At 34.3% G+C, this 11,102-nt stretch overlaps 1 protein-coding gene across 1 annotated transcript in view; it reads left to right on the top strand.

The window, feature by feature from the left end:
• The window catches only part of Grm5 (glutamate metabotropic receptor 5), a 470,415-nt gene that overhangs the window by 3,710 nt on the left and 455,603 nt on the right, over positions 1-11,102 (top strand). The window lies entirely within an intron of this gene.

The raw sequence follows: 11,102 nt of genomic DNA, 5'->3' as shown, positions 1-11,102 counted from the left end.
CCCTTCGATTACCCAGTACCATTTTCACATATGAGTTTAGTGATGCTGTCTGGCCACCATTCTTCTCTCCCCATTCTTCTGCGTTCACCTTTTAATGCCAGCCTCCCACACACAACACACATCTCAGACTCCTGGTATTTGTTTTGTTAAACTATAAGTTTGTTGTTCAAAGCATTACCCCTGTGGAGAATGTTCAAGTGCTTGGGTGTGCTGTCTTTTGTCAGACATGCTTTGTGTTACTCTCTTCATGGGGTGCAAGGAATGTTCTTTAAATTGTTAGGTCCATGGAATTACATATTTAAGGATTAGTTGTGGCTATTTCTGTCCTGAGGGGTGCCAGCTTCCATTTTAAAGGATCATTGGCTTATCAATAGGAAATGTTGCTTCCCAAACTCATCATGTTAGTTACCATAAGTGCCACCATATCCTGTATCTTCTTAGGATACCTTTTCAGCACTCTGGATAGATACTCCAAAGTTTCATGAGAGGATATTTGCATTGGAAACTTTCTATCCACTCCCCTCTTCTTTTGAGAAGAAATCTTTCCCTATTCCCCTCTGCATGAAAAATATACAGTGTACATATTTTAATTTTATTCACTAGAGTATTCTTTTTCCACTGTCACATAGTAATATTTTGGTGGTGGTTTGTATGCTTGAAAGGAAACCCAACACTCAGTGTTCATTTATGAAAGAACATATTGAGATTATACAGGGGAGAGGGGTGCAATGAAATAGTCTGAGTATTAAACAGTTGTTCACTTTACTTGCAGAGGCAGGTACAAGCCTCTTTCATCTGTTTGTGATACATGTTATGAAAATGGTGATATATACCCAGTCAGAAACTGAAAAATTCACCAATAAGTACTATAACCACAATAGAGACTATCCAGGTTTTGGCAATATTTCAGTTAGTACATATCATTTTCCATTTTCCCCTGACTGATATTATTACCTCATTTTCTCACTAAGAATGTTTAATTTTGGGGACCATAATTGTGGCCTAGTGGTAGAGTGCTCAACTAGAATGCACAAATTCCTGGGTTCGATTCCTCAGCACCACATACAGAGAAAAGCTAAAAGTGGTGCTGTGGCTCAAGTGGTAGAGTGCTATCCTTGAGAATATCCAAGAACAGTGCCCAGGCCCTGAGTTCAAGCCCCAGGACTGGCAAAAGAACTCAGAATGTTTAATTGTTTTTACTAAAGAGTTTTAGTTATTCTTTTCTTTCCTTTTTTTACAAAGGTGATTAAATATTCTATAGATATATTAATATATTGTATTTTATAGGATGGTCAGAATATTTTAGACATGAAAATTTAAAACATATTTCAGTATAAGGAAGATTATAAGTTGAAATAAGTTAAAAATTTGTAGACTCATGTGTATTCCTATCCAAGGATTTTTTACCCTCACGAAGGATGAAGAAGAAATGTCTAAATATGCATTCTTGATGTTTATTTTTCTTATATTATGTGTGTGTATGTGTGTGTGTATAGTTTCTAGCTGCATTGCTCAAGACACAAATGTGAACCAACTTCATAAAGTAACTAAGACTGCATGTTGATATATGTGAATATGTGTGAAAGATGCTAAAGCTAAGTTGGTTTGTTGGTAATTTGGTTGTCATAAAGATGCACTACAATAAAGGAGGAGTATTTCTCTTTCAGGAACCATGCATTATTTGCATTAATGTTTATATTCAGAGATAAGGTTGCACATAAGTTAGAGAATGAACAATATCAAAATACATTGTGTCTATGAATAAAGAATGTGAAATCAGACTCACTGAAAGCTGATGAATAATAGGTGCTAGGGAAGATTGGGAAAGTGACAAATAAATCAGGTTACATCACTCCATGTGCATGTATGGAATGCCATGTTGAATCTCCTTTGAACAATGAATGGACACTTACAACTTGTGACTGGGCAGAGTATATTACAACTCCTGCCTGGCACGTGGTTAGTGCTTGGAAACCATTTGACCTCCTGTGAAGTGTTAATATGGTCAAAAGATTCAGAGAATTTCAATGTTATCTACAATCATTATTTTGTCATTTTTAGCCAGTGAATGGAGATTTGGAAGTCAAATAAGGCAAGAGAATTCTAAGAAATATTTTTTTTGTATTTGTCTAATCTAAGAACAAGATAAATTTTGAATCTTCAACTGTTTGTTAATCGGGTATCTTCTTGATAGGCTTTTGTGTCAGTTGTTTAAACTTATTTTACCATATGTTATGTCATAGACTTGTTTTCATTTCTTTAACTTCATTCAGAGGAGGTAAAATATTTTAGCAGTCCTACTCTTGCGGGGATTTGGTCCCTTTGGTTGGAAGGGATAATCACCAAATATACAAGTGTAAAGGAATCCTGGCTCTGTATTGGTCACATGGAGCACAATGTAAAATGTAGATATGTTATTTAATCCTTTATGACAAATGTAAAGAAAAGGAAATTGGTCAAAAAAAGTGCATGTGCACACACACACACACAAATACACAAATGATTTGTTTGGAATTTGAACATATTTTGTTTCCATAATACTAAGTTACTTTCATTTTGGCACAGCTACACATCATAAACATTTCTTCATGATTTCCAGGGAGATAAGAGCTTTGAATTGCAAGTTCTGGCCCAGGAGTGTGAGTGAGAATCTCAGCGTTGTAACTGGCCAGCATAATGAACTTAGGAAGGTACTTAAATAACGATATTCTACTTTCTTCCTCCCACTTCTTGGGCTTGAACTTTGGGCCTGGGCACTATTCTTGAACTCTTTTGTTCAAGGCTATTGCTCTACCATTTGAGCACACAGACCCACCTCCAGTTTTCTGGTGATTAATTGGAGATGCGATTCTGATGGATTTTCCTACCTGGGATGTCTTTGAGCTGTGGTCTTCAGATCTCAGCCTCCTGAGTAGTTAGGATTACAGGCGTGAGTCATGGCTGATGTGCTCACATCCTTTATTTTAAAATAATTTTACTAAAATAATATTGGTGTCACTGAGTGGGTTTGATGTCTTATTTGTATCAGTCTAAGTAACCACTGACCTGAAGTGAAATATAAATATTACTCATGATTATTAATTATATTCAGATTTTTCTATGTAAAATGGTCTTGGCTCCTATATTATTATATTTGATACAATCAACAACCCTATGGATTATATTAAACTTCTATTCTGTGAACTTTACAATAAAGAATGAGATTAAGAGGGTGTGGGGATGAGACAAAAACATGAGAAGTGGTATCAGTGTGTGAGAAGTAATGCAACCAATACCTGATAAATGTAACTAATCCCTCTATACATTACCCAGACAATAAGATAAATAAAGGATTAAATGACTTTCCCAGTACCCCAGTATTTATAATAATACTGAGCATGTCATGAAATCTAGAAAGATTTCATAACTCTTAATTTTATCTATGGTATTAACTTATCCCCCTACCCCAACATAGAAGATCTTGATTCTTTTGAACTATACTCATTTTGAGTCAGCAGCATTCTTTTTCTCCACAAGGGAGTGTGCAAACCTTTCCTTTTCTCATACATCCAAGAATACTTAAAAAATATAGCATGCAAATCTAAATGATAATTTTGCTCAATGACTTCCTGTTCTAGTCAAATCATTTGTGAAATTTGAAGGAAAAACAGACACACAACGTGTATGTTTTATGTCATTGTGATTCTGTTGGAATTGTAAAGATACCAGATATAAAATAATTCTTTCATGGCTTTTCTTCTTTCCCCAAAGTTTTTATAGGTTATTGATTTAAAATGTTAAGCATGTGTATTTTTAGTAAAATGAAATGCCTATAACTGCCTTATCCCTAGTGAATACTAGAATGCTGCAATATACTTACATTAATTTTATTTTGTAATAGAGAAAATATTTTAGAGTCAGTCTGTCTTAATAGGCCATAATGTAACAACAAAATTCTTCAAAGACAGAAAAATAAGAGTAGCACTGATTAAGATTTATTGTATTCAGTACAATACTCTCTTGAATGGCAACTCCTTTGTATAACTCCTTAAAATAACATTTTAAAAGAAAAGCTATTCACTGATTAGTAAAATAAATCAACAAATGATCAAAGTAATATGTATAAATTATTATACCCTTTTTAATTTATGAATTTCATGTTTCATATTGAAACCCACCTTTGACATTAGAAGTACATAGGCTGTTCTCACAGTTTCTTCTTTGTAGATAGTTAATGGCAGTTAATATTATCCTTGATATTTCACAGTTTGGGGGGGGCTCACAAAATGACATGACATCTTTGGAAATGAATTAGTAAAGAAGTCAGTAGCCAAGTTAATACATACAAACTATTTCAATATAACATCTTTAGTATTTGAAGATTTTAGATTTTAGATTTTAGAACTAATGTCTTCAGATGAATTGCTCTTAGTTCTACTCTAATGCTTTTGTTTACCCTGCTAGGACAACTTTTGTGTGAATCAAGGTTTTCAACAGCAAGTGACTTTGACCTGCCGAAGACATTACCAATATCTGGGGAGGTGTTTGATTATTCAGTGTTGTGTTTGGTGACTTGATCCACTCAGCAAAGACAAAGGCTACAGCTAAATACTGTACATGAACAGGACAACAAGCCTGCAGAATGAAAAGTAAACAGTGCTAAGTTTGAGAAACCCTACCAGATGGCCTGATGTCAGAAAACAAAGTTACACTTTTATACTGGGTTTGTGTGCTTTCAGACTGTAGTTGATGGGAATACAAAAATTTAAGGGAAAGCATCATTTTTATAAGTTTTGCAAATAATAAGTAATGATTCAATAACTAAATCCTTGGGTCCTTCAGAAACATAAGTGTAAAGTCCTGGGTTAGGTGTAGTTAAGTTCATATCTTGAATTCATCATTTATACATGTGAGAACTTTAGAAGAGACTTTGCATCTAGGTCTCAATTTCTAGATGTAGAAATATAAGCAATTGAGCCTACCTTACAGAGTAGTTTCTGCAGTTCATGTTAGACAATGCTTTACCATTTCAGTATAAACTAAATAAAGGGTAGCTAGTAATAGTTAAATAGAGATCAAGTTATAAAAATACAAATGTATACTTTCAAGCACTTGATGACAGATAATCTAAGTGGAATCACTAATGCTCTACAGTCTTTAGAGCTAGACTAAACATTAAGAGAGCAGCTGAAAGCTACAAAATGAATAGGACTCTCAAATCCCTGTTTGATAATTAAATTGAGACTAGTTAAAAATGGTGGTTTGCATTATTTTTATTGCTTTGCTGCAGGAAGCTGTTCCAGGCCTTTGTGAACTACTAAGCTACTTGTTTAAATGATTTACAGTGATTTACTGAGCTTTATTCTACTGCAAGCACTTTTTTGCTAATGCATAAAATCGCAGATTTCATTGTTGTACAATACCATTTATAGCTTTTGAGTGGGGAGGTTGGAGAGGTTCAGTTAAAATATGGCCTCTTGTGTTCTGGGCTAAAAAGAAATAACATCTATTTTTGTTTATATGATCACAGATATGTATTTCAGATAGTGATGGCAGTCAAGCTCTTGTGACATTCTAAGGGTCTCAGCATCATTTTACCTCTGTGTGCCTCTTATCTATGGATGCACTTGTTTTATGAAAGCATCCATGACATGTGAGATATTGACACCCTTAACTGTGTGTGATAAGGGTATTGCCCAGGAAGAAGGATTTATGCTAGTGTTCATGTCCTGAGCTATGTGATTTGCTTGTGTGAGGATTAAGTTATATAAGAGACATCTGCGCCAGAAAGAGGGCCAGTGTTTGAGAAGACTGTTGGAAATAAAAGGCAATGTGAACTGTGAATCTGATCACAGTGTAGTTTTAGGATATGAGACTGCATGAGCCATTAAGGAAAATCATTTTTGCATATTAAATATATGTCTACTGTTTGTGAAGTTGGTGATAGTGATTAGTGATATGATGTCACAGATACAAAAATATACACATTGAACAAAGCACACTAGCGCTTCCAAAACCAGAACCTTGAAGTTCTATAGTGTTGGAATATACATTTATGCCATTTTGACCATTATATGAACTCATGTTACTATATTGTTCATAATATGAGCCTGTTATTTCTTTCAACCAGCTAAGAACTGTAATTTAATAAAACCCAACATCTTATTTTTGAAACACTTTTCTCTTTATATACAGAATAAGGCTAATCAGAAATACATAGCAATGATCCCTTAAAGGTGAAAATGAGATCAACAATAGAACAAAGTTCTGTATAGTAACAATAAATGTTATAATATTCTCTTTCTTCCTTTCCCATACTTCTGCTTAAAAATGAGTAAAACTCATGGTGAAATGATTATGAAGAAATAGCCTCACTCATGGGTGTATACGGCTCTAGAGAGCGGGCCTCGAGGGAAGATCATTTGATGGTGCTAGAGTCTAGAGTAATGGCAAAGGTTTTAACAAAATTAATCATAACTTGTAAATTTAAACTGATAAACTTTAAGATGGAAAGTCATTTTTATGCAAGAAACAACATGGTTAGATAATTGTGTTAGAAAAAGATTCAAACCAAGTAAAGCACAGCATTGTTTATGACATTAAGACAAATCATCAGAAGCTAGTATTAAATTACTTTTGATCCAGTCATGTAGTTAAAAGCTCTTCAAGTGCTACAAAGGAATGAATGTGAGTCTTGGCTTTGCTATTTACTTAAGTGAGAATCATTTCCAAATCACTCTGTCTCTCCATCCTCAAATCCATCATGTGGAAAATGGACATACATTATTTATCACATAACTTATATGACAATTAAATTGTATTTTATGAAACTGAATATTGGTCCTCACCATGCTAATCATCATTATCCAGGAGACAGAGATCTGAAATGGTTTGAGGCCATCTCAACAGCAAAGAATCCTTCATAAATGTAATTGATAAAAAGCTGAGCTGGAGGTATGGTTCAAGTGGTAAGTCATCAGCTGAGCAAGCATATTAATTAAGTTCAAAGCCTAGTATGTGCAATTTTATATAAAATGCTAAGCAAACTAGTTATCTAGGACATGGTAAATTCTGTGTGTGTGTGTGTGTGTGTGTGTGTGTGTGTGTGTGTGTGAAGCTGAAGTGAAACCCAGGGGCTCACACATGCTAGAAAACAACTCTCCCTGAACTAAAATCCCATCTGTATATTTTAAATTAAAATAATTAAAAATAATTAAAAAAGTTATCATTATCCTCTTCATTAAAATGAACAGAAACAGAAAGATATGTAGAACATTATATTGTGAATAAAACATTATGAGATTTAATTCTAGCATTTCATTAAAATAAGAATATAAAAATTATATGCTTGAGAAACTTTACAAGAAAGGATATCAAATTGTTTAATATGATTACAATTGAGATGGAATTCTGTTAGACCATTGTGCTACGAATCTTTTAATCTTCATGAATCCACTAAGATCAAATCATCTCCTGGGTCCTGTCTAGTTCTATCATATTGTTTTCCTTAATATGTTGAAAATCTCTAGGAAATACTCAAGGGTCTTCCATATCAGTTTTCTAGCACCAGTTCTTTTTCTGAGCTGCTCCCTTTCCTGGATTCATTGGCTGGATGAAATTTCATTGCACAGTACTCAGTGCGGAGAAGAGGATACCATCCTGGAACCTCAGTAGGACAGTTATAAGGAAAATGAAGACAAATAAATTATTTTTTTATGCATTCAGCAGAATTTATTCAGCATCTAATTTGGGGATAGGACTCAATTACTCCAACCACAACCTCCCCAGCCCATTTTGCTTTAATTATTTTGGGATAGGGTCTCACACTTGAGAGTTTTCACCCTGCCGGAGGCTGATATTGTTTATACAATTTCTGCATATATTTCTGCATATACACTTTCTGTATATTTGTTTATACACTTTCTGGTGAATGACATATCACCACTCTTAGTTGGGATGGATTGGGGTCCAAGCTGTTTTCTCAGACTGGCCTCAAACTCTGTTCTTCCCAATATCTTTCTTTCAAGTCTCTGGGATTACAGATGTGAGCAAACATTCTTAGCTCTCCTTTTGAGATTGTTACAAGAGTCTCCTGATCAGATTTTTGCAGCCAACTATCAAAAATATTGAATAGCCAGAAGAATCCTAAAAATTGAATTTTACCTGTCATTGGTTAATATTTTCTCAAAGGCTTTCTGTGGCTATTGACAATGAAACTTATGTAACAATTTAGCTGAACCTTCAAGATTTGGCTCTTTTAACTTTGCAACATCATTTTATATAACCATCATTTTATATAACATCTTCTTAGTCTTATATTCTAGCCACCTCTTCATATAATCAGCTTCATTTCTTCACTCTTTGCCTTGTTTGTTGCATTCATTAGCTGTCAGCTGGTGTTATGTCTTGGGAATACCTTTAAATATGGGTAAGGTACACAAGTGTAAAAACCTTGTATGCTCTTGATTATTTGATTCTCAGGAAAAAGTCATAGCAGAGGAAGACTATAAATATTTGATAAGATAGTGAATAGATGTTCTGGGCGAGGTTAGTAGTCAAGGAAAATACAGTTGCTTAGTCTCTTCTACATAATAGTTAATTCGTGATGAATGAATTAAGTGTGTGTGTGTGTGTGTGTGTGTGTGTGTGTGTGTGTGTGTTTGTGTGTGCCGGGCTGTGATGTTTCGGTATATAGGAATTACTTAAGACAGATGTGATAAACTATGTGGGATTTATATTTCAGCTTCGCAAGGTTACTTTCTCCTATAGTTGATGGGTTTGCATAACTACAGCACTGTTTTATGATTCAGTTTGTCCTCTAATTCTAGATTGGATGGAGAATTGCTCTTCTGCTTTGTATTTCTTTGCAGTATAATTCCTATGATCACAAGGATAAACATTATTCCTAGACATCAACTTGATGAAAAGTGAAAGGAAGATTTGAGAATATTTCCCTATCCTCCCAATGAGAAAATGAACACTATTCTTTGATTTTTGCTTGTTTAAAATGTCAACTGTTGTACAAAAATGATTTTTTTTCCTGCATACTGCCAACCACCTTGTTACTCTGGAACATTCAATTATGGATGAGTTTAAAAGTTTTTGTGTGTAGTGTGATAGTGAAGAGCAGAAGGAAACTAAAATGAGGGTAGGAGTCAATAAAGACTCAAATTTTGTTCTCTTTGTATCTAGATTGGAATTTTTGCAAAGCTTATGGGGGAAAATGGTATTCTTAAAAAGACATGATAATTGCACATACTCCTGTAGGGACATCACCTCTTTTTAAAATGTGATGTTTAAGGAATTAGTCATTTTAAAACAACTAAGTTGGAGAGATGATTACATGTAAAGTAAGTCTCTTGCACAATCCCTTTAAGTAACTGAGATCATTAATCTGTCAGTATTCTTTAACAAACTTTGCTAGAAATTGTTGTAGGAAGTGAGGTAAAATCTCTTCGTCTGGAATTTAATCTGAAACAGATATATAGCCATGCTAAGTCTCTACTGAAAATGTGCTTTCCTCCCTGCTTTTGGAAGCCTTTTCAATGTGGAAGTTCTTGTGGATTAGGGCTGTAGAACTGATTGTTGTAAATTTTATTACAGGACTCTGTAATTACTTTGAAAACTCTCTGGAGGGCCAAGTGGATTGCTAGAGAATTTTCTCTTCTCACCAGTAGCAAAACGATCCCCAGGGAAATTTAATACCTAAAAAGATTTTGCATTTAATATACAGAGCCCAATTCAATGCATACCTTTCTTGGATTGTTACAACATCAGCCTTATACATACTCCCATTTATTTTGTATTCACATTCCTACTTATTAGATGAGGAAATACTGGTACTGCGGAGTTAAAGTATTTATTAATATCTTTTTATTGTTTTGATACTTTGCAGTTTTGACTATAATGTATCTTGATCAATGTCACAATTTTCAACATTTTCATCTGTCTTCCCAACTCTCCATTTCCATTATTTTTCTTACTGTTGTGGGATAGACACTGCAGTCTCTCCTTCTCTCCATTCATCTAGCACTCTCACCTTGACATCACCCCATCGCCATCAAATGCCAGCTTCCTGTTGTTTATTTTGTTGAACTTTGACTTTGCCTTTCTAAAAAATTACACTATTTGACTTCTCTTTTAAATCTGCTGTGCTTCAGCCATTATATTTGTAAATACTGACATACCATCTAACATTTATTATATGCTTATAAATGAATTCTACCTTCTACATATAAGGGAAAGTATGCAATCCTTGTCTCTCTGAGCCTGACTTACTTTACTTAGCGTATTTTTCCAGGTCTTTCCATATCTTTGCAAATGATATAAATCATTCTTTTGAATGGATAAATAAAATTCCATAGTGTGTACATATTTATATATATTGCATTCTCTAATACTTCTTGATAGCAGAAGACTGTAACATCCCAACCTTCTCCTATAGTTCATTTAAATGAAATATCCATTTATCCTCATGTCTTTGTTATATTTCCTATGTTAATTTGAAATAATACATATCTATCCCCAGAAAGATGATTCTGTTTGCCTTATATTGTCTTTGGGGAGGAGTATTTAGGGATTTTCATTTTTGTTTTTGGAGACACCGAGAGTATGCTGCGGGGTTTTATGCATGCTAGAGAAGAACTCTATCACTGAGATACATACTTTTAAAGATAATCATTTTTATAATTACTTAATATCTATTCATTGCTAAAAATCTGGAAAGAAATCAAAAGGATATAAAAATTAAAGCCCAAGAAAATTTAACAATCTTATCACCTAGAGGTAATCAGTGTTGGAATTTTTTTTGTTGTTGTTGTTTTGGGGGCTTGAACTTGGGGCCTGGGCACTGCCTCTGAGCTCTTTTGCTCCAGGCTAGCATTCTATCACTTTGAACCATGGCTTCACTTCTGATATTCTGGTGGTTAATTGGAGATAAGAGTCTCCAGGACTTTCTTGTGGAAGCTGGCTTTGAACTGTGATCTTCAGCTCTCAGTCTCCTGAGCAGCTAAGATTACAGGAATGAGCCACCAGTGCCTGGCTCAGTGTGGGAAATTTTGAGGTTCATACTTCCTAAAGTTTTCTATTCCTAGCATAGTTTTGCTGGTAATATACTTTCTCTC

This window comes from Megascapheus bottae, chromosome 16 (genome assembly GCF_031878675.1).
Source record: "Megascapheus bottae isolate mThoBot1 chromosome 16, mThoBot2.hap1, whole genome shotgun sequence".
Classification (NCBI taxonomy): domain Eukaryota; kingdom Metazoa; phylum Chordata; class Mammalia; order Rodentia; family Geomyidae; genus Megascapheus; species Megascapheus bottae.
The sequence above is the reverse complement of the archived record's forward strand: the minus strand, read 5'-3'. Positions and strand labels throughout refer to the sequence as shown.